We start from the raw sequence: 24,049 nt of genomic DNA on the forward strand, positions 1-24,049 counted from the left end.
GGAAAGTAGGGAAATGGAATAAAAAAGAAAAGCAAAAAAAGAAAAAGAATTATAAATCCATCCTTGTTACATAATGTACACTGCAGGGATTTTAAAGAGTGGAATTACATGTTACTTATTGGTAATCACTTGCCTAGCAAGGTGTTTGGTATCTGCTGACTTAAGTAGCAAAAGGAAGCTGGTGCATTTCTCTTATCACTGTTTAAATGTCTCTGCAATCCCTGCTAACTGGATTATCACAGTGCTGGAGCTGTCATTGTGCAGGCCTGGCTGCCTGGCTCGTAGGAGGAGCAGAGGTGTGTGATCCCATGTGTGCCTCTACCTGTGCACAGCTTTGTCCCTCTCCCTCTTTCCTGCTAAGAGAGCTGTGGGACATTCCCACTGTGTCTGGGTACAGGAGTATTTCACAGCTAGTAGGTAGATAGAGAAATTGGGATACTTCTAACAACAACAGGTGAAGACATACACAAGCTTTTGCTGTCTATTCTAGTGACTCACAGTCTATTAGACAAATTGCACACATTCTGAAAAACAGTAAAATGTACAATAAGGCTATTTTAAAAATCAATGTAGAGGTTCCTCTCTGCTTGAGGCAGGCTCTGAAGCATTAGAATTCAAATTTCTTTAAAATTAAATCTCCAAACCCTTGCATTTTAAAATCAATTAATGATTAATTTATAACCTAACAAGGCTCCAGAGAAAGAGGATATTAAAAAATATAATTACTATACAGTTCTTAATAGATTTGAAAAATAACCATTACTCCCTTCAAGACTAACAGTGGGAGAAAAAAAAAATTGTATTGATTTTGGTTATGAATACATTAACCCATATATTATTAAGGAAGCAGAAACTATTTTCTTCTGACTGTAATGAAGGGTGTAATCAGATGAGTTCTTCCGAGCCAATGTTAATTAGTTAATACCAGTCAGCACCAGTTAGCTGGTTGTTTTTCTGAGGTGAGCTTTGTAGGGAGGGGGAAAGAGATTTAGTTGGGCTGGTATCTAGATTATTTTCTGAGTTTTGCACATGGTTCTGGAGGATTTGTTCTCAGAAGCAAAATTCATTGAGGGAAAAGGAAAAAGGGCATTTATTAGGACTATTTATTAGAAGAGATCGATCTCATTGTGACTTCACATCACACTCTATTGCTCTCTGACACATGAGCCCATCTCCCTCTGGGTCACTAGAAATACCTGGGACTCCTTTCAGGCCAGAGGAACTAATATGCTAAACACATGATGAGCTGCTTTAAAGTGAGGGCTTGCTGCTGTGGAAGAGGGTGGTCTTCCTCCTTCCTCCTCCTCCTGTTTCCTTCCCTTGCCCTGTGCCAGTTTCCTGAGTGTGATGCCTGCTGAACTGGTTCAACTCTCAAAGCAGGCAAAAAGCACTTTACTTTTTGCTGGTTGTGCTTTTCAGGTTGTCTGTTGAGCAGAAGCAATTCACAAAAAGGTCTGGTGAGCATCAAAGCCTGTGCAGACAAGCAGCAAGACCACAGAGCAGAGCTACTTATTTTGGTGTCACCAACAAGATTAATTCTGCTTTTCTCACCTTCACCTTCAAGAACAGAGAGTAAGGCATCACTGGCAGTTGTGGGAGGGCTGAGGGAATAGGTTGGGGGTGTTTTTGAGCTGTTTCTGAAGGTGAAAATCTTCAGTGAGAACTGTCACACCTTAAGTTTTGCCTGGTGGTGGCATGCTCTGTCTAGTTCTCCAGACAGCTGTGATCACTCTTGACTATTGTCACACAGCATAAATATTGTATGGCTGCATTATGGATTAGGAAATTAGCATCATTATCAGATTTAGACAGAAAGAAAGCCTGGCTAGATGTGAGGAAAATGGATTAAAATTTAAAAGAAATGTTCTGTTAGTGAATAGTGCTAGAGGAATAAGTCTGGAGCTGAAACTTCCTTTTATCCAGGTTAGCCAGCCTTGTGTGAAAACTGCAGTTCATGCATTGGTAGAGGCAGTTTTTAGCTTAGAGCTATATCAAAGAGAAATTTGATTCCTGCAGTCTGATTTCCCTGTTATCTTTAATGGATTAGCTGGTGTATTGACAAACAGGAAAGGTGGCAGGATTTCAGATGTAGATAGATGCCCACCAGGAATTTGAATGACTTCATCTAATCCTTCTGCAGGGAACTCTACCAATAGTAAAGTAATGACTTCTGAAACTAAATCAGTTCTTGAACAACAGGTTCTTGCTGAAGTTCATGACTCCAGTGCAGCTATTCTTATTTACACAGTAGTTCCCAATTCTGCTAACAATTAATCTGGTCTCTCTGTTGACACCAGCACACTTACACAATTTTGAAAGAGCACAGTCAAGTGTCTAGAGAGAAAAATCTCTTTATTTCCTGGAGCTACTATTCCCCAACTGCTTGTTATTTCCAGCATCTTCTGTTTCTCCTGTCATGAAGGTACATTTCTCACTTTAAATTGGCTTCATCCAATCATCTTTCTGTTTTTCTGCATCTTGTAGTATATTTGTTTTTCCGAGAACAGACTCACTGCACTCATTACTGTAATGATTTAATGGCTTTTAAATTCCTTCAGCCCCCATCAGTGGACTTTCAGTTTTTGTGCTGCAGTATTTAATACAACTGCTCTGGAGGAGGGGGTGGAAGAAAGGACACCCTTCATTAAAGTCTTCTTCAGGAAAGTGACTTTTAGAGTAGGATCTATGAACTGGGCTCTTTTACCTTTCCAGCTTACATAGACAACTGTTAAATCTTTTTCCATGCAAGAAAAAAATCTTTAAAAATACTGTTTTGATTCCATTTCATAATAGGAGTCCTATTTCTACAGGGGAAAACAAAAGAGCAAAATGATCTGCCTTCAAGGAACCAATCAAAACTGAAAGTGGGACTGGAGGACATGTAGGATGGCAGATGATTCACCTCTTCTTGAAGATGGACAGATATTAATGACAGTGCTCTCTCTTTGTACCTTTCTCTTGGCATCTCTCACGATCATTTGTATTTTGCTTCCTTTCACAAGGCTATCTTTATGTTTTGAGAAATAAGAAGACTTTTTGTGGAATAAATACTTTCTTGTCCCTATGTAGGTCTTTGGCTGTTTGCACATTCCTGTCAAAACCCAAGCATTCCCTTTTGCTCTCCCTCCACAGCTGTGCTGGGCTGTGGGTTGGGTGACAGTGCAGAGGGAAATGTGGGGCATCCTTGGGGAGTCTGGGTTTTACAGGACTGCAGGTCAAAGCTCTCTGCTCACAATCCACTGCACAAAGCTGCTAAAAGAGATGTACTTCACCAGCTCTTCTAGAAATCTGCAATAATCACTCATCAAGATCCTGGTGCTGCAGCATATTCAAGGAGAAACAGCCTAGAAATACTTTCCAGCTTAGGTATTAGGTCTTGCAAGAGATTTGCTCCTGCTGAAATATTTCATGAAGTCCATAGGTGGTTTTAGAGGTGTTGAAGTAAATACTGCAGTGCTAAGAATGATATTCAGAGAGGCAGCTGGATGTGCTAAGTAAAGCTGATATCAGGAGATATAACAGGAATTCAGCAATGTGCAATGAAACCATGTATTACCTGAGATTTATATCTTTCTACAGTTTCAGTATTGCTGGTTTTACTAAGGAAAAAAAGACTTCAAAAATGTGCTGGGTAAGATATACTGATGATGGGATCTCACCTGGCAATTCTACAGATGCTGCAGAATCTGCTGCATCCAAAAAATTATAGAGATTCCTTTAGCAGCTCTAAGAATGGGACAAGAAGTTATCCTGTTGAAGATAGCTTCAGGAAATTGCAGCTCAAATCAAACCTGCAGGCCTTGCAATTTGTGTTGAAAGCAGATTGGAGTTGGAATTCTCCTTACCCAGGGGAAAAGAGGGGCAGGGGCAGAAGAAAGTTAAAGCTCTCTGTGCAGAAGGTGATGTCTTCAGATCTTCCAGCAATAAATCTTTAACTGCTGGCAAGCTCAAATAATTGAAACACTGACTGTGAAGCAGGTGTGGTAAGCAGCACAGGTAGAGCTGTTCACACTGTAAACAGCTGGAGTTATGTGAGGAGAAACAACAGCCCTGATCCTGTGAGGCATCAAAGAGAGTTTACTTATTCCTGACACCTTACCTCTCCCAAGCACTGCTATTAGCAATGGAAGGTATTCACAAGGTTTTGCTTGAATTGCTTAGCTATATTCTCTAACCTATTCTATCGAGGAGCTTCTGGAGAGACCCCAGCATCTTCTGTTTTATGTGGTGTGAATACACTTTGTGGGGAACTTTGCTCCCTCTTGCCATCCACAACTTCTCTGTGGTGCTACGAGCCAGCTGGGTCAGTCTCAATTGCTTCATATCAGATTCAGTAGCTTAATTGGAGTCCATGCTGTAGAAACTTTGTGAACTTGCAGCAAAAATAGCCCAATTAAGTACATTTTACCTCTGAAAATGGACACAGTATATGAACTAGCCATCCCCTTTCTCAGCAAAACTCAACAATAGCTAAATGAAGCTAACATTTTCCAACTCAACAGTTCTCTAATACACAGCATTTAAGTAGGAACTAAAAAGAGGGTTTATTAGCTGACCCAGAAATTATGACCAGTGCCCAAGAAATAGCCCATTCCTAGCAAAAGGAAGAAATGTAAATTGTTCAACTACAAAAAAGGGAAAGGTGCCTGAAAAACATTCAAAAGTCTCCTTATAGTAGAGGTAAGTTTTCACTAGAAGTGCTCACTGACAAAAGCCATAATGCACTCATAACTATAGATGCAATTAGATATCTGAATATAGAAGATAAATATCCTCTCCCATCAATCAGAAAGAGCCCTGAGTCTCTGCACTGATTTCAGTGAATTCAGTCAGCAGCTTGGATACTGCATGGCTGAATATTTCACATTGCACTGGGCTTGAATTTAAACTTTGCTACCATAACAGATGGAGAACTCACATTTTGAGTGTTTTCTTGGCTACCACAAATGAAAGCCTAATCACAAAGTGGGGTTCACACTTGAAAATTAGATGCATGAAGAAGAGGAGGAACTATGTGACAAAAAGTTTTAACATGCTGGGTAGCAAAATGAGTGAAATAAAGCAGATGGTCTGCAGTCTTATTCATAGCATGAAAACTCAAAAGTTTGGACACTAGTGCATTACCCATGATATTAAATTAACATACCTCTTATATGGAACTGAAGCCAGACAGCATCAAGAAGCATTTATAAAATTAATACTTAACTCTTTTACCTTGCAGAAATAGGATGGCTGTATCAAAATTGACTATTGCAACAGTCTCTAATCATCTCCTCAGAAACGAAAAATAATTTTGGAGTCATAGATCACCTGTGTCAATACCAGGCCTGGGAATGTTCCTTAGTCTTGTTGTATCTACTGGTACAGCCAAATACTGGTGTAGCAGAGATTATTAGGGTTAGGAGAGATTTCCTGGGTTAGGAGAGCTTTCACAGAGCCCACACCAGAACTGTGACTTGTCTTTTCTGGTTCATTAAATTTCTGTTAACAAAAGCTTCATGATAAAGCACAGATGTGCTGTTGTTTGCTTGACTGAGGGGAAAGATTATTGCAGTGTGATAGAGAACCCAAGCAAAACTAATTTTTGAGAAGTGCAATTTTTCTAGGACAGAAGCTTCAAGTAAGACCTGAGATGTTTCAAGGAAGAAAACCAGCACAACTCTAGAGCAGACAAATCCTGCTTGCCTTCTCCCCAGATGACTCCCCCTATTCTTCAGGAAAATTTTAATGTGACAATGGCACTTTAGAATCCTAGAAGAATTTCATGTAGACTGCAACAGTGTCAGGTAAATTAAAACAAGGCTGGCAGCAGTATGTGCCCTGAGTGAATTCCTTGATAAACTCTACTTTTTCTTTCTTTCAAATAATTCACTTTAATTAGTGCAATCCTATTCAGCAGATTATTCACTTATAAGCTTCCTCTGAGGAGCATATGGAAGTTAATGGCAGCCTCTAGATATAAAGATTCATTTTCCTGCTGCTTGTCATCACACACTGAGGTTCTTTCTAATCCTACTCTATTTTCAGATGTGTAAACCACCTCCTGCAGGCAAAGCACAGCAATCCCAGATTTACCTGTTAGTTGTGGAGCTTCTGTGACTGCTGACAATCACCTGTGGTCAAGATGCTTATTTCAATCTTCCACTTTTCTCTTCAGCTGTGAGGCGGGATGACAGAAAACTTATTTTGGTTCTTTGCTGTAGCTATCTGAAACCAGAAGAAATTATGAGGAATTGGAGATTAGCACCTCAGGACAATGAATAAGGAAATGGAGAGTTAAGCACACACAGGGACAGTTTCAAATGTAGGTTCTGCATTTATTTTGATGCTTCTGTCTTCCGATTTTAAAGGGTAGGTGTTAGATTTGCTTCTCTAAATAAACTGTCTTCACATTTCTAAGCAGGTGTATTGCATATGTCTTGTCAGGAGTGTATTACAGAGAAAAAAATCTCAAATAAATTATTAATTTGGTGGAATAGTCAGTGTTTGGAAGCTGTATTATATAAGGGGAAACCTTCACAAACTGAAGGAGGAAAATTATAATAATAATAATAATAATAATAATATTAAATAGACTCAACCACTTACATTATTCCTTTCATTGAAAGCAAAATTAATCATCAGTTAACAAGAGCTGACTTTGTGTCTCCATCTGTGACCTACTCAGTACCTCCTCACTGTGAACTATTCTGTGAATGCATACATGTTATTTGCTGAGTAACACAGTGTTCCCATGTAGGTTTTTGGGAAAGGAAAAAGCTGGAAAAGGATTATGCAAGCTGTGGTTGTAATAACTGCATCCATTCACAGCCATTTCCTGTCTGGCTGAGAAGCCACAATGTTCTTCATGTAAGGAAGTCACATTTTCTTGACTATCTTGATATTCTGTGTTGGATTATGGTTCTACCAGACCAGTTCACAGAAGAAACTTTTCCACTAAATTCCTTGTTTTATGTGACAAAGCACACACACACACACAAAAAAAAAAAAACTGTCAGAGAAAACAGATGGAAAAAAAGGTAAAAATTGCTAAAGATCATAGAAACTTTCTCCCAAATTACTGTTTTACTCATTGAGACAGAGCAGCACCTAAAAACGTGTTAGGCCAACACACAAAACCCCCTCAATCTGTCCAAAAGGCAAAATTTGCTCTTCTTTCTCCTCCTGCACCTGCATTTCTCCTCTTTTGTCCCGATTTCATCTGATAGTTTAATGGCATATTTTACCTCATACTGATTCTCAGCTCTCTATTTCATTTCTCCCTGGCCTAGTAATAAGATTGCAAAGCTCACATTTCAGTTTCACCCTGTGGAGAAGCAATGCTGATTTGCTTTCCTTCCAGATGTGAAGCAACCCGTTTATGTTTAATATTCGCTCTTCAGTCACAGAGGCCTGCAGATTTAACTACATTTTTATGCATTGTAAATGCACATACATTTGAAAGAATAAAATTCCTTCTATCCAACATCCCTCTAAATGGAGCTGAGGTGAGCTCTTGTTTCCCTGAGGCAACCTGACATTTGAAGATCACTTTTAACCATTTCAGTTTTGAAATGTACTTTATCCCTTCTTATCTCCCTGTGTTCCTGTGTCTCCAATTGTTTCCACAAAACAGGCAGGGAGTAACCTTCCAGACAATGTGCTAAGGAGGAAAGGGGCTGGAAAAGAGAGCAGGCAACTTCAAGGTGTACTCCCAGATTCTCTGGAGGGCTCAGTATCCCTTCCCAAACCTGTGGAAGGAGCACCCACAGCCCTGCAGTTCTCTGCCACCTTGACTTAGCTCCCAGTCAAGTGAAACCTTCAACCTTCTCAGTTACGGGAAATTCTCATCAAGTTGTGATAATTCATGGCTTGCCCTGGATATCAGCATCAAGTGTCCAGGCCCTCAGGCTCTGCAGTGCCAGAAGAGCAGGAGATCCTGGCTTTGTGTTTTGGGTAAGAAACATCCCATGGCATGAGTCCAAGCCTTTTGCAGCACCTGCAACCCCACTGTGAATGGCACAACATTCCTTTTTGTCTTCATGTGGCAGGCAGGGATCACTGAACAAGAGTCATACTGCTGCAAAACTCGTGCTGAAAGAGATGGCAAAATATTCTAGAGCAAGACACATTTCAATAGCCTTCTTAATCTGTGTATTTGTGGATGGCTTGTTTCTGAATGGTCTTTGCAAGCCTCATTTGCAAGTCACAATACATGGTGAATAATTTAAATTACTGAGAGGGACTGTGATGATTTGCTTTGGGCAAAAACTCACACAGAACCTGTGTGTCTCCAGCACCAGCTGGAAAGGAATTTATGAAGTGGAAGCTACTTATCACATGATGTGAAATGAAATATTTTATGGACTTATCCTTTTAGATCTCAAAATCTAAGGACATTTTTTCTTTAATCAGAAATCAGTGGAGACCCATTACAGAGCATCAGATGGAGTGGTACTGACTATTCTCTTTCAGTTTGTTTAAAGACAGGGTCTAACCATGATATTGTTGACAATTGATTTTTGAAAACAAGCAGAGAAACAGCTGACAATACATACTGCAAAATCTAGAAGCAAAGGCTGGTTAAAAATTAGTGACAAGGATTTCAAAACATAAAGCATGACCCATCTTGTAACAGTGAAAGGAATCACTGAACAAGGTGAGTAAAGATATGGTAGATTTACCAACATATGAACCTTTGAAATTAATTCGTTTTCAGCCACAGCAGTTTATGCAGTTTAGGACATGGCCACATCAACCTTTTTCCCCAGCAGAAAAGAGTGGGACAGACTGCACAGGCAAGGATAAGACTATTCATTTTGGCAGTATGCTTACATCAGCTAAAAGCTTCCTGCACCCTGAGGAAGCACAGAATACTTTGTAGTATAAATAAGATTATTACTCTTGAGGAGCTTATTCATTGTGTTTGGAATGCATCCCATACAGTTCTGGATGACTGCAACTGAGGTAGTCACCTTAGGCTTCCATGCTGATTACTGAAGGAAAAAATAAAGCACAATTCTTACGGCTTGGATGAATCTCAAAGTGTTTTTTTTTCTCTCCAGTGAGTCTCAGCAATGGCTTGGAGATATCTGCTTTGTGAATCTCATCCCTTGAACTGGTCGCAGAGACAGTGAGGCGATACTAAAGAAATTCCATGCCTATTGATACATTAATCTTTCCTAGGATACCTGAGGTTCATAACTATGCAGCCCCTACAAGATACTCACAAAGGTAATTTCCTTTAAAACTTCTGCCAAATTCTTGTGTTGTGTGATATCAAGGAACTGAGAGCAGTGTCTTCTGCTGATCTCAGTTTGGCCATGACTTCAGGCTGGAGGCAGCAGTTCAGTTCTTCGGGGGAGATGCACAGAGTGATTCCTTCATGGACAGGGCTGGATTGTGTCCACCTTGCCACTGGGCAGCTGCTTTGGTCTGGAGTAAAGCTCCATGGTGTTTTTTCAATAGCTTGAAAGCAAGCCCTGCTCTGGGAAGGGATTCTGGGCAGGATCCCAGCAGCATAATCCATCTGGACTTCTTAAGATGTCTGAAGGGGTTTCTCTACAACAGATATTATGGACATATTAAGGAATATCTAGCCAGAGTAAAGAAAATTGTATTTCATAGAAAACAGACCCCAGACACCTTCAGTGATCTTTAGAGAGAGAAGCAGTGTCTTCCTTAGACACATGGAGAGATGTGAGAAAAAATAAAAGAGTAAATGACATTTATTTAATTTTTAATCTTTCTAAATGTAATTTCAACATGATCTGAATGACAGCAGCATGAGCAGAGATTGTTACTTCAATAGCATTATTGTCAGAAGCTGGCTGTGTTTGTACTACAGTGTGGATATATTTCCATGTTTGATAAGTCACAAAGACTGCTAAATGTATTTCATTTTAGATATCAGATTTGCAGCAATCTCTATTTTTCTCATATCTGAAAGATTATATCTGTGAATATCTTACAGAGGGCTGAAATCTGGACTGTAAGTTCTAAAGTCAGTTTGTTTAAAGTTTGTCACATGGTGGTGATTTACTGATATGTCAGATGGATGTAACAAGGGGCCTGTCTTTAAGAACCTTCCTTATTTCCCTGGATGGATCCTGAAACTGTGATCCTATCTCTCCTTGTGACACTGAATTCCCCTAAACTCACACAAATCCAATATTTGGATGCAGACAGAGGCTGTGAGCTAGATTGGAGAAAAGCTGTAGCTGCATCCTGAGCCTTCCTTAATCTAGGGAAAACCCCAAATGCACATTCCATGGGAACACAGGCCCTGCTTGGTGGCTGTCCCTCAATGTGAAGTCCACAGTGCTTTACAGTGCTGTTATAGGGGCAAGCACCAGGAAAAAAAAGTCAGATGGACTTTTCCCTCTCTGCCATCTGCCACAAGGGAGTGTAGGAGTTGTGAGGAGTTCAGCTGGTGGTATCCATGTAAATACAAGGTGTGCACCTCTACACTGCTCCCAGACTCTTTCACAGGTGCCTGAGCTTTGATATTATTTCTAGTGCTAGATTTCATTTCCCTCAGCTGGCAGACAACCAATTAATTCTTTGAAACCGTAGTTAAGCAACAATGATTTACAGTTAAGATGTCTCAGCTAATCACAGCATAATTAATTGCCTGTAATACTTTTATGTCCTAGAGAAGGAAGCCTTTAATACTAAGGAGTTTTGGCTGCACTGCAATGATGGTTTGGAGGACATCCCTTTTTAAAAAAGCTATTGCCTTATTGTTTGGGAAACTGAGAATTCCAAATAGCTTGAATGTAAATTTGACATTTTGATATATTGTTCATTACTGCAACATTTTCAGCTCTTAGGTAGGATAAATAAACACAAACCATTTGAATCTCACTTGCCGATACACTGTGAAATTTCCCACTAAGAAAGCAGCAGACAATATCCAAGATCATAATTTAGAACTTTTGTATGTTTACCAGAACGTGGGATAAAAATAAACTCGCTGGGCTGGGAATCAAGACTTCTGTCTTTTCCTATTTAATGAGTTGTCAATGTAATCTGGAGGAGACCCATGACCCTCAGTGAGCAGAGGTGGTTTGGAAAAAGCAAGGAAAGTTGCCTTCAGACAGTCACAAAACCTCTATGAGAGTCAAATCTGAACTTTGGATGGCCTGTGGGAGCAGGATGGGCTGCAGGAGCTTTCCCTGGCAGAGTCCTGTGAAGGAAAACCTTTGTCAGGAGCTCAAATCTGCCAGAGCAACCTTTGGTAGATCAGTCGTGCCTCTGCTGAAACATTCCGAATCATAATGCTAAAAGCTGATTATGTCTCTTTTAATCATTTATTTAATCCTGATGTCAAAACCCCCTGTGTCCTGTAGGACCCCTTGCAGCAGCATGTTGTGTCCTCCAAGACAGCAGGGTTTGGGGAGGATCTAGAGGAGGGCTCTCTGGGCTCTTGCTGGCACACCAGGTCGGATCCTGCTGAGAAAGGGACAATTCCTGTGGAACTTCATCATATCCTCCATGTGGAGTCCCTGGCCAGGCTCAGGGCTGGATGTGCCAGCAGAAGACAATTCTATCCAGTGCTCTATGGCCAGGCCAGGAAAATGATTCCTGGCAGGCACTGGAAAATTCAGCTCTGGCCCTTTTCAGCAAGCTTTGATTGGAGAGGCAAGCTTAATTGTCAGGAATACCTTTTCCTGCTGTTTGATGGTCAGCCTTTGCATTTGGCAGCTCTTTTAGCCTTCCTACTGCTTCTACTAGAAAATTGTCAGGTGAACTCCTGCTGCCTCATTAAAAAATAATAAAGCGATTAAAATTTCAATTTAAATTTTTTTCTTGAGAGAGATGATTGTGAAATGTGCAAATAGTTTTTACGTTTCCGTTAAAAGAGAAAATAACCAATTGACTACTTTTAATTTTCATTTCAAATAAAGTATTTTGAGTGATATTTTAAAAAACACCAACAATAAAAAATAAAAACAGAAGAGAAATACACTATTGTGTATGCAAAATTTTCTTATGTTCTCACACCAAGCCTTTTGAAGAAATTCAAACAGGTTTTCCATAAAAGGTACCTCAAAGGCCCATGAAGAGCTATGCAAACAGGTTTCACATTGAAGTGAGTAATGCAGAGCAGTCACCTACACTTGCAACCTTCTGTCTTTGCATAAAAACCTTTCTTTCAGGTTCCACAGTGAACAACCACTTGACACCATTTGACATATCTGGAGGGTGCCCAGTACAGTAGCATTCTGAAAAATCACTCGATATTATTCAAAATACCATTAAGGATAAGTGAATTTCAATTCATGAGTCTCTGGGAAGCTGGATTTGCCATCTGGACTATGGATGATTTCATTAGGAGGTACACTGGCTCAGGTGAGTCACACAGAGCCTCGCAGCTCTATCTGGGTCAAATTTGGCCATTACAACAGAGAGACAGAGAGAGAGATCACATCCCAAGTCTTTGATTCTCTCTGGCCTGATATGGAAGGAAAAATATGGTTTGTTCTGCTCAAAGGAGTCAGAGAGAAAGGATTTGCAAAGACTTTTTAAAGGGATTTTCTTTCTAAGAATATTATCCTGGAGGCCTCATTACTGCTTGCAAAAGAAACCCCAAAACCAGAACAGCTCTGTGTTGTTATAGGACATGAAACAACATGATGTGGACACACTGCTGCTTTCAAGGCAGAAAAGGGAAGTTTATTTTCTGACTCTAACATTTATAGATTTTTAAGGGTGACAGTGGATTGGAGGGTGAAAGTGCCACCTCTCCAATGACACTGGACAAACGAACAGTCTATCAAATTTCTCCTCCTTCACAAAATAATGCAAAACAATAAGTTGTTTACAGAAAGTGTGTGAGAAAGTTTGCTACAAGAATGTAAACATCAGAAGGCTTAGGAGACCTTAGAAAAATCAGGGCGACAGCCCTGCTGCACTGCTGACATTTCAGCCAATCTGTCCTTACTTCTCTCAAACGTTGGCTAAGGACACATTCCCTGCACAGCCCTGGGTGCTGCCCTTCAGGTGGCCAGGAAGGGACACCAGCCATGGCATGTGGGGTCAGTTTGTGTCACTGTCTCTCACAAATTGTTTCTCCTTCCCTTTGCTGAACTGAGCACACAGGCCTGGGACTGATCCTGAGTTCACAGCCTTGACTCAGGATTAAATGGTTTTCTGAATATTTAGTCCATGGAGAGGTGATGGTAATGAAGAGCTCACAGATGACAACGTTAATCACAGTATATCCTGCAAGTAACCTCTGAAATACATGTGTTTTAACCCACCCAACCTATGGGACAATTAAACTCAGGTGGACCTTTGATTAAAAATAACAGTTAGGAACATTTACAAATTCAAAGGGAATATGTTACATTTTTACAGCATAGGTGGCAGAATTACAGATTGTTTCGTGAATCCAGCAGGAAAAATTTAATTAAGACCAATTTAATTAATTGCTGCAGACCCAAATTAGTATTCTGTTAGTGCCAGGACATTTAGTTTCTCCTCTCATTTTTTTTCAAAACTGTGGAGCTTTCCCTCAAATGTGCAATATATTCCTGGGCATTACTGTTAAATTTAAACATGAAAAAAAGAGAATAGTTGGGTAACAACTGCCAAGGAATATTAACATTTTTCTTTTCTCAGTTACTGTAGATAATTTTCGCTCCCCTCCTTCATTTTGGTATTTTTGCCTTGTGCACCATTTGTCATGGTTCTTGAGCTCCAAGCCCTGACAACAGCAGGTGGGATGCAGCCCTCTCATTTCTTTAGGGCATCAAGAGCAAGTAGGCATGGAACCCACTCTCTGAACCTGGCAGACTTGTTTCTGCTGAGAACCATTTCCTGACAAAATATCTTATCTGCTCATAAAAAAAAAAGTATATTTTATAACTGGAATAAAAATGAATCATGCTGGTCCTTTCCCACTTTCTGTGGAGGGTCATGAACAGAACCTGCTCACTCAGGTCACAGTGCTTGTTTCTTTAGGGCTGGAGCACAGGAGAATACCTTTACTTTTGTGGTAGGTCTCACAGTCCAAGTTAAAGAAACCAAAGGGTTTCTAAGGCTACAAAAAAATCTCTTTATGTAAATAGCCTTCATCTATTATTCATACATCTATGCCATGGGTAGACATATGTCTATCACTGCAGTTCATAAAATTAATTGATTAATGATTTTAATGATTAATGAATTAATGATTCTGCTGTCCAAGCCAACACAGGAGAGGGCTGGGATGTTGAAAGGAATCAGGGAAATGTGTGGCATCCCCCTGCTTCTGTTCATGGCAGAAGGGAGAATGATATGTAAGCACACCAGCATCCTAAATATCCTGTGCACATGTTCTGGAAGTCAAAAACCCACTTCCTTCTGATCTGAGTAAGATCTTGGGTGAATTTATGCAGCTCTGCTACCCACAGCAGGATATTACTGCTTAATCAACTATGATTATTCTGAAAATCCTCAGCTGAGAGATATCTAGTTTTCATGAGTAGGTCCCTCCTCCCTCCTCCTCCATGTTCTACAACTGCCACAAAAGTCACCTTTCTTTCTCAGCCAGGGAATCCCCCTTGACTTTGTGCACCCAGAAACCAGGGCAAGGAGCGGCAACCTCTTTCCACAGCACCATGATATCCCTGCCCTGTATTTACTGCCATTGTTTCAAGGCAAAGCAGGCAAACCAAAAGAAGCTTTTGTTCAAGAGACAGATGTGCCAAGAGAAGATGCAGACAGGGTTGTTCCCCTTTCACACCTAAAGCAAAAGAATATACCTAGTCTGTGTCTGGGGGATCACATCTGGCACTTATTCACATGAAGTAGCATCACAGGACAGAAAAAGAAGATACAGCACGTGTCTCCAGCCATTAAAAACCACTTGTACGTACACATGCTCTTATGGTATATAGTATATAATATTTGGTACAGAATGCTTACTATATTGTATAAATTACATAGTATATAAATACATTTAACTGATTCAATTGAACTGCACCTTGGAAACAGATTTCTCAGCACCTGAACAGCTAGGACCTGGCCCAGGGCCAGGATTCCTTCACATCTGAAAAAATGAGAGCTGCTTTAGTTCTTTGGAAAATTCTTCATTTCTACCAAATGACCACATCACAAACCCTCCTGATAGGGTACCACACTCACCACATGAAAAAGATGCAGATTACTGGAAAATGCCAAAGGAGTTCCACCCACCCCCTTCACTGAATAAGAAAAGGTCAATGGAATTGCAAGGGGTTTTTCCAGCAACCAGACAACGTGACTGAAATCCTGTGGGCACGTCCCCTCCTGTACCCCACTGTGTTCCTGGCATCCAGAGGGAAAAGTGTTTTTCTAATCAGCATGCAAGGCAGGTGAGCTGTGGCTGAAAGATGATTGCTTGCAGCCCCCCCACAAATCCCCAGTATCAACAGTGTTAAAATAATACAAACATCATTAGTGACAAAGACAGATTCATTGCCTCCAGCCAGACTATGCTTGTTAAAGGAGTTTTGTACAGCTCCATAGCTGGATATGAATTCTAATAAAGTTTGTTTAAAAATGTGATGGTATTCCAAAAGAAAATGTGCAAAACACGCAGTTGTTATTTTAACAAATCTACTCCTTGTAACTCCTCAGAGACCTGTGGGTTTGATGAGAAAGGCCCTTTTTTCCCTTTTTTTGAACACCTCTTACAGACAACACAGAAAGTAGGATTCTTTCCTTATTCCCACTCCCAAACATTTTGGGTCTACTTAAAAGATGCAATTATTTGTGTACATGTGCATATACTGTGAAGTTGCCCAGATATGCAGCATGCATAAACCCATGGAGAAAACTTATTCACAGTAATGAGGCATAACTGTGCTCTAATCCCAGAGGGAGAAGCTTCCTTGACTTCCTTCACCAGAAGGTCATGTTCACTCTGAGATGATGCTATTGGAGCTCCCATCAGTGTTAGATTTTATTGAAAAGAAACAGAGTGAATCTGAACTGATAGATATCCTGGGAACTTTTCCAGGATATACAGTAGCTCTGGAAAAGTAGGGCCATTTATTTTGTGTTTGCCCTCAGATGCAGAAGGTATGAACATAAATGGTAATTATGAAAGAAAAAGTGAAAAAAAAAAGAAAAAAAGAAAAGACAATGACAATGCCAAGCTCAAAGAATTTTCTCTGAGGAGAGATGCTCCATCCCTCCTTTTGAAAAAGACTCTCGGTTTTTGTCCCAGCCATGGATTTTATAGGAGGACAGAAACCACCACCTTTAGTTGAAAATGAGAGACTCTGGGTTTTGGTGTGGAAGTTTTCGTTAGAACTAACAGGGCAAAAAGAAAAAGAGATATTCCCTTAGCAATTTAGCAATGAACAGCCAGATGGATACTGCACCATGGCAGCTCAGGTGTTGCTTGGCAGGAGCTGCAGTTTGGAAAGATAAAGCCATGGGTGAGCAAAAGCTCCTACACCTCAGGGCCACCCACACTCTGCCCAAACTGCAGGACAGTCCTGCCATTTCCTGTGATACTGGAGAGCAAACTACAGGAAAGGATGGATCAACAGCTTAGCTGAGAAAACTTGTGCACTTGAGAAGCTTCTGAGGAAACAGGAGGTTAAAACTGACCTTAAGGGTTCTCCATATGGGCTACAGGTACTCCCAGCCTTCGAGCCTGGACCAAGCATAGTGAATAACATATGAAATACACAGTGACATCACTAAATAAGAAACGTAGTAATAAACTCCTACATGTTTCTTTATACTGTTTTGGAGGGTGTACTTAAAAGATAGAAAGATGCATTGCTGCTATTTTGATTTTTTGTCAGGAGGGGTGTGTTTCACACTTCAGAGATGCTACAAAAGCAATTACAGTGGCAAATAAAACTATTATTAAAACCTTGACGTTTTTAACTGCTATTTGCGTGTAATCACTCTTAAATAAATGAAGGAAAAGTAAATGCTAGGAGAATAATTTGCTGTTAATCAAGACTAATAAAGTGAATGGCTTCATTTCCTTTCCAGACTTGTCTGATTTTAATCTTGCTGAAGTTTGGCAGCAGGAGAAAGCAAAAAACAAAGTTATGCTGTGATGGTGTGTGTGCAGTAAGAAATTCTGGAGTCTCGCTACTGTTCTTTTTCTCTACCTTATCTTTTCCCAGGTCTAACGCAGCTGATCTGTTCAGGTGTGCATTTTTAAACACTAGGATTGGTAGTAACATAATGCTGAAGACTCTGAAATTCTGGACACTTTGCCTTTATCCTAAAAAACCACCATTTCTTTCCAGAAACTGGGCTCTTCTCCAAGAAAAAAGTTCAAAATATTTTGAAGTCAGATGCAAAGAGTCTCACTGATTTTGATGTAGTTCATTTCACCCCTGCTCCCTACCTCTAACCACCTAGATTTCAGACTTTCACTTAACAGTGGGATCATAATCTATTTATAGATCTGTAGAATATGAAAATGGAATCAACCTCTTTTTCATAACCTGGTTTTAATTGATTTTGCTAACTTAAAGAGTGAGATTTTCCTCCTTAGGAGCTCCTATTGGGATCTGAGCAGAAATCCTATTCCAAGGTTATAATGTTAGTGCAGTATTTGACATAAAAAGCAGAAGTGGCCACATGGCTCAATCCTATTGAGTTCCTGTAATGATATCCCTGTGTACAGCAGTGATGAAGGCACATGACTCTGTGTAACCACAGGCAAAACATTTATGAACGGGTGCTTATTATTCAGGTCTACATTGTGCATCTAATAATTTCTGAATGGATAAGAAAATTCAATTCACTCCAGTCACAATACATTGTTGCTGGTAAAATTGAATATAGCTTCAACAATGACAAGAGAATTGCCAGTAAATATATACTGGATGTAAGCAAAGGTGGAAGAAACTTCTGCAAATGTTGCACAGTATTTTAAACAAGCAAAGTTTGATTTTGATAATGACTCTACTCACAAAGCACCTCATTCTTTTAATTTATCCTGTTATTAGCCCATTCAGGAGGAATGACACTGGCAATAAAATAGAAATCACGAACATCAGATGTTCCATGAGAGCCCTACAGCAACACCTCTGAATCCCTCCTCCCTGTTTTCCTTTACCATCCCTACACCTCCGCATGCTCTCTGCAGCCAGGGCTGGGCTGGGCTCACTCCAGCTCTCTCACTTTTGGCCATGTAAGTGAGGACCTGCGCTGCACCATTTGAGACTGATTTGTGTGAGCACCCCAATCAGTCCTGTGCAGAATGGTTGATAGACCTCACAACTCCAGTTCCATCTGTGTTGCATACCAAAGGCCAGAGACAGTAAGGTCTGGTATCCAAAACCTTCATCTGCTCTTTTTGGCGCTTGTTCCACACCATCCTAAGTACTTATCCTCACAGGCCTGTCCATGAACTGTCCCATAGCTCTGTAGTTGCATTCTTCTCATCTCCTACTCTTTCACCCACATTTTGCTGCCTTTGGTGTCTCAGGGGTTTCCAAAATACCTGTCATATATGTCAGGGCTTGTACCAGGGCCAGATACAATAGTGCTGCTGGCAGGTTAAAGAAGGGGGAGGAAAGGCTGTGCTGTGACATGACAGCCCTGTCCTTATTCCATCCCACAGAGCAGTGCAAAGACATTGAACAGGAGGAAAGGTGAGGTGATTTTTCTCTCAGATTCCTGTGTAAATCCGTTTTGTGTCACCTCTTTCAGAATTTGGAATGCACAGAAAATGAAATAGAGGCTGGAAGATCAGTATGTGGGAACTCTACCTAAATCTACCTCTACCCAAAGCCTAAGCAGAAAGCTCTTCATCTGCTTCTCCATTTTAATTTCCAGGTTTCTGTGAATACATTCACCAAATAAATTTATGAGAGGGGAGGAATAAGTTTTTAATCCCTTTTAGTGAATACTTCCAGGGAAAAATTTCATATTCATCCTGTTCTAACCAGACATTTGATGTGGCTCCAGTTGGAACACACACACTTGTAACTGTTGCACCAGGGTCTGGCTTTCAGTAGTGTGATATTTGCAATGGTTGGCTTGGACTCCATCTGGAGGTGGTGAATTATTCATAGAAATCAAATGGGAGACACTTGTAAATACACAAAAAAGACATCTCTCCTTCTTTGAAATAGACAGTTTTCAAGGATGAGAACTTAATTTTAGAGTAATAAGGAACTCAATTCTCATGTGTGGTTTAGCCCTCACTTTTCCCCAGTACCTTTCCCCAAATTGTTGACAGTAACCTGGGAAGAACGGGAAAAAAATTTGAAAACATATCCTATCACAGCACAATGTTTCTCTGCACCATCCTTTGCTAAATCTCTGCGTACCTCAGGAAGGAATTTAATCTCTACAATAATTGAAATCAGTTTTATTCTAAGAAGCAAATATGTAATAATTTGGGGGTTTTTTTTTGTTGTTTTTTTTTTGGGTTTTTTTTTTGTTTGTTTGTTTTTACTATTATCTCTCCTTGTTTTCTAGATTCCTATTTGGAAAATTTAATGGAAAAAAATTTACCTTAATGAAAAAAACCCAAACACACAAGCTCCAAATACTACTCTTTGGTTCAGACTGATTTTGGAGCTACACATGTTGATTGCTTGAAGGGTTTGGTTCTTTCAAAAAATTCTTTGCCAATCTTGGATCAATGATGAGTTTCTGTTAAATCAAGATTTGAGAAAAATAAGAAAAGCATAGAGAGGGGGAACTAGAGTGCAAAATGACTGTCTAAGTGATAAAGCTGTCATACGACTATCCAGGGTGGGTGTCAGGAGTTTGCCAAAGACAGAAAATTGGGCCAGCAGCATTGAACTCTACAGTCTTATTGAAAAAGAGTCTTGGTGCCATTCAGATGATGCTGGCATTTAAAATCTCTACACTGGAACAGTTTTTCAGGATGTTGTTCCTCTTGCATCTCAGTTTTATCTTCTCCTTTACCCTATTTCTCAAACTATTAAAGTTAATTCAATTATTTTTCAGCAGCACCCTCCAAGACTGATAACTTTTTACAAATTACCACCTTTGAGAGATACAAAAACTTCTGTGCAAGCATGTAGTGAGTTTCCCAGCCCAGCAGTCATTCAAGGAGTCATTAAAAAACAATCAAAGGTGACAACTCTTCAACAAATTCAGCCTTCCTTCTGACTTTTGTGGCCATAGCACCTCTTCTTTAAATCTTACCATCTTTATAAAAATTATACTTACAGGTATTACTCCAATTTTGAAGCTAAATCTAAGTTTTGTGACAAGCCTTTGCCAGATGATTCAGAGAGACTTTCAGCTAAGCCAATGTATTTTTATGCATGTATTATATTCTTTTTGGTCTGGATAGGCTATGGACAGTACACAGAACAGCTAATAACATCTCATGTGTAAACAGGTTTTTATCTTGTCATCTCTCCTCTTTTCTTTATCAGCAATGACAAACCCCATGATTAAATTAATATTTCTACTGAACACAACTTCATCTTGTGCAAGCAGGGACAGTAATATTGATATTGAAACCCAAGCCAAACCTGGGGTGAATTTTTAAGTTTGGCACAACCATTATGACCTTCTGCAAACACATCAATTCTTATATAGGTAGAGTGCAAGAACAAGGGCTGGCTCTTAACACAGGCATAAGCACCTCCAGGAAAAAGCTCTGTATCTGCAAATGGAAACTGGAAGTGCTTGTGAAACAAAACCCATAGTAATTATATACTTTACAATTGTTCTTTCACCTCTTGTTTTGTTCCTGTAAGTTCTTGTCTCACTGGGTTCGCTGCTGGGGCTGCAAAACAGTATTCATGTACAAACAACCAGTCACTGGAATTATTATTTTATTGTACAGGGAGAGATCCCTTAATTTAACCCTGTTGCAAATAATGTTGGCCTTCAGATTCTCATGTTGACTGCAAAGGGAAAGCACTTTTGTCAGCTTTTTCTGAGGAAAGCAGTGAGAAATATCCCAAACTTTTCAACAAACATCCTGGGAGCTGTCCAAGAACTGCGGCACTTGAGTCATTATAGCTACTCAGCTTACCTGGATTTGGACTCACATTTTTCCTAACTGGGGCTTGTTTGACAGACGTTGAAGGCAGAGTGAAGGGTGCAGCTTTGTTCTCCTTCCTTCTGAAGCTGAATCACTGTGTAGCCAAGGGTAAACAAAGTAGACAATCAAGAGCAATAATCCCTGGGTACTGGAGGCAGTCTGAGTTTGCAGGGTACATTTCAGGCACGGCCAAGCTTGTAGCACCCTGGAAAGCAAATAGCATGTTTAAACATCAAGATTGTTGGGCTACAAAGTGAATAAATATGTATTCTATCTGCTGTCTTGTATATAGGTAGACTGCAGTGGTTCTTCAGGCACTGTGTGCTTCAGCAGTGGTACTCCTTGTCATGGAAAACTGGTTATTGAGACCAGCTTCAAAAGCAACTGTACAAGCTCTTGTGTAGAAATCCTTTGAGAGCTTTGAAATAGGAAGATAATCTTTCTGTCTCAGGAAGTGCCTGCACTCTCATCACTAGAAGATAAGATTTTCTGCCAGCAGTATCCTCAGCTCACTGTCCTTATTCATATCTGGGCATGGGGTTTGAGGGAAAATACCAGGTTAGATGTCCTTGTTTTCTTGGTATGCTAAATTCTTACATTTTCTAGTACACCAACAATACCATCAGGTGGTATCTAGGAGCACAAAATCAATCACATAGTGAACTGGGTTAGAGCAGAGTTTGGATCTACAAAAAAGCCCTTGGGACACCTCTGCTCTCTTCCAACACCCAGCCCCTCTACCAAGACTGACCCAGCACCAGTGCTTTTGGAAAGGCTGTTTCTGGGTTTAGCTCACACAGCTGAGCTCCCTTTAGCCCTGCCCATGAAAGTCAGTTACCACAAGCTCCTGTCTTGCTTTTCAAGCATTTTCCTGCTCCTTGCTGGTTTTCCTTGGCGTGGGCATTCCAGCAGAGATGAGGCAAACACTAGACATGTGGCTGCTGTGCTGGCACTGCCAAAAACCACATCAGTGGGAGATCCAGAGAGCAGATGCAGCCCAGCAGGCCTGTGTGCACTGCCTGCACAGGGCTCTCCATGCTCAAAGCAGTGCCAAGTGCCTCAGCAATGGGTAATGGGCACCATGCCCTCCAAACAGACAGCCACAAGCAGAGACAAACTGACAGCACATCCAGGCATTCAACATGAGCCTGGTGTGGGGCACTCATCCTAGCCAGATGACTCAAAACAGATGGCCAGACCTGCAGATCTTTGTTTTACACGTCTTAATTACACACCATGTTTACTGACCCTGTTGGAAAGGCTCTCTTTTAGGAGCTTTCCTGTGTGCACAAAACAAGGTTTTACAAGAGCTGTCAAACATGTGACAGGGGAACAATTGCCTTATGGAAAGAAGCAGCTAATTTCTCTGTCTTTGGTAGATTATGGTTATATAGGAGGGGACTGGACTATAATTAATCAGATTAAATTCAGAACAGATACATGCCAGAGAAAGGCTGAAAAGCAGTCTCAGTGAAGTGCAGAGAGGAGGAGCCAGCTGTGCAGCTCAGGCTCTGGGGATTTTTGCTGGACACAGCAAAATGGAATGGGAATCAGTAGCACATTGCTGTCAGAAGGGCAGACCAATTTTTGAAAAAGGTTTGTGGCCATCATCAATTTGAAGGTCCAGGAAGATGGCCTCTCTGTACTTAATAACCTTTACTACACCTTTTTTCCCCTGTTGATGATTTTGCAAGACCTGAGATGTAATTATTCCAAAACCCTAATGAGGCAATTTGGTAAGGTGTAATTTTATACATCCTACACAAACAGACATTTAGAAAAAAATGGAGAAAGTCCAAAGGAAAACAGTATGGGTAATAAGTGGTTGAGGAAACATGACCTAGAGAGAAAGGCAATTGAAATTAGGCCTATTTAAACTGAGAAAGCAAGAGAGGTCTATAATGATAGTTTTCTACACTGTCAAATGCTCTTAATGGCACAGGCAGAGCTTAGCTGTTTTTTGAAGGTAATAGCACATGAGGTAATCAACTTAATTTGTTAGTAGGACATCACAATGTAGGATTGAAAAATGAGTAATTTTACATGCAAACTTGGAGGGGGATTTTAAGACATTAAATTTTAAGTTAGACCAAACAAAAACATGATATGATCTAAGGACTGGGGTTAACAAGCACTGTCCAGCTCTGATATTACCCCACAGTATAGCAAAGGTATTTTTACATCACTGCTATGACAAAAGTCATGCAGGAAATCAGGACAAACTTTTACAGGAAATTTCAGGAAGTACTTATTTCTGGTATTTTCAAACTCCCCCCACTTTTTACAAAATTGTTCTTGTCATGGAGTTGTAGCAGCTCTCCACGTCAAGGGGGAATATTAGAATGAGATGTTTTAAGGATGAACAAAGGAGGCAGTTTCAGTTCTGGCATTTTAGGCCTGAGTTTGCCTGTGGGTTGCTTTCTTGCTTGCTCCAGGGGTTAATGAAGTAATTTTTACAGAAAAGCATGTTTCACAATTATCAAGGTGCTGGATTTCAATTGTGCATGCAATCTACTGTCAGAAGGGGTCTTCATGTCTATCTGGTTCCACAACAGGCCATTTCATTGACCAATTTTTGCTCAATGCACCTATTTTAGTGGGTTTTAAAAAAATTCTTCAGTGTATTTGGCCTTGGACAGCTGCAACTTCTTTTGCTGAACATCAGATTATTTAATTAGAGAAAGAGACTGGGCAGGTGTTCCTGTGCCAATATTGGGTCCATATTCAAAGTGGCAGATCTTGAAAAGCAACCAACAGACACAGAAATAAGTGGAGAGAAAACCATGGACACATATTTTGTGTCCCTTCCACACACCCTGAGATCCTCAAGCAGGGGAAATATTCTTCTCAGTACATTAGGCACAATGCATCCTGGTTCAGATAAATGAAAAATTTATTATTAAAATTGTGTTCCTCATTTGAATTAAAAATAAATAAATAAAATGAAAGAGCCTTAGATCTAATAAGCCTCCACACATTTATAATATTCTCATTTGGAAGTTACAAGGCAAGTAAGCTGGAGATGAGCTAAACATGAGAACAAATAACCATGAATGAAATGTTAAGAATTTGAAGCCAAACCCA

At 40.2% G+C, this 24,049-nt stretch overlaps 1 long non-coding RNA gene across 13 annotated transcripts in view; it reads right to left on the reverse strand.

Annotated features, from left to right (window-relative positions):
* Positions 1-24,049, reverse strand: part of LOC135306779 (uncharacterized) — a 43,231-nt gene that overhangs the window by 5,816 nt on the left and 13,366 nt on the right. For 5 of the 13 annotated variants that reach the window (XR_010367543.1, XR_010367542.1, XR_010367540.1 and 2 more), the window contains 2 exons: positions 20,957-21,170; positions 19,392-19,590 (listed from right to left, as the gene is read on the reverse strand). This is a non-coding gene — a long non-coding RNA (uncharacterized LOC135306779). The other 8 variants (XR_010367551.1, XR_010367549.1, XR_010367548.1 and 5 more) reach the window with 5 other exon arrangements.

This window comes from Passer domesticus, chromosome 8, assembly GCF_036417665.1.
Source record: "Passer domesticus isolate bPasDom1 chromosome 8, bPasDom1.hap1, whole genome shotgun sequence".
Taxonomy (NCBI): domain Eukaryota; kingdom Metazoa; phylum Chordata; class Aves; order Passeriformes; family Passeridae; genus Passer; species Passer domesticus.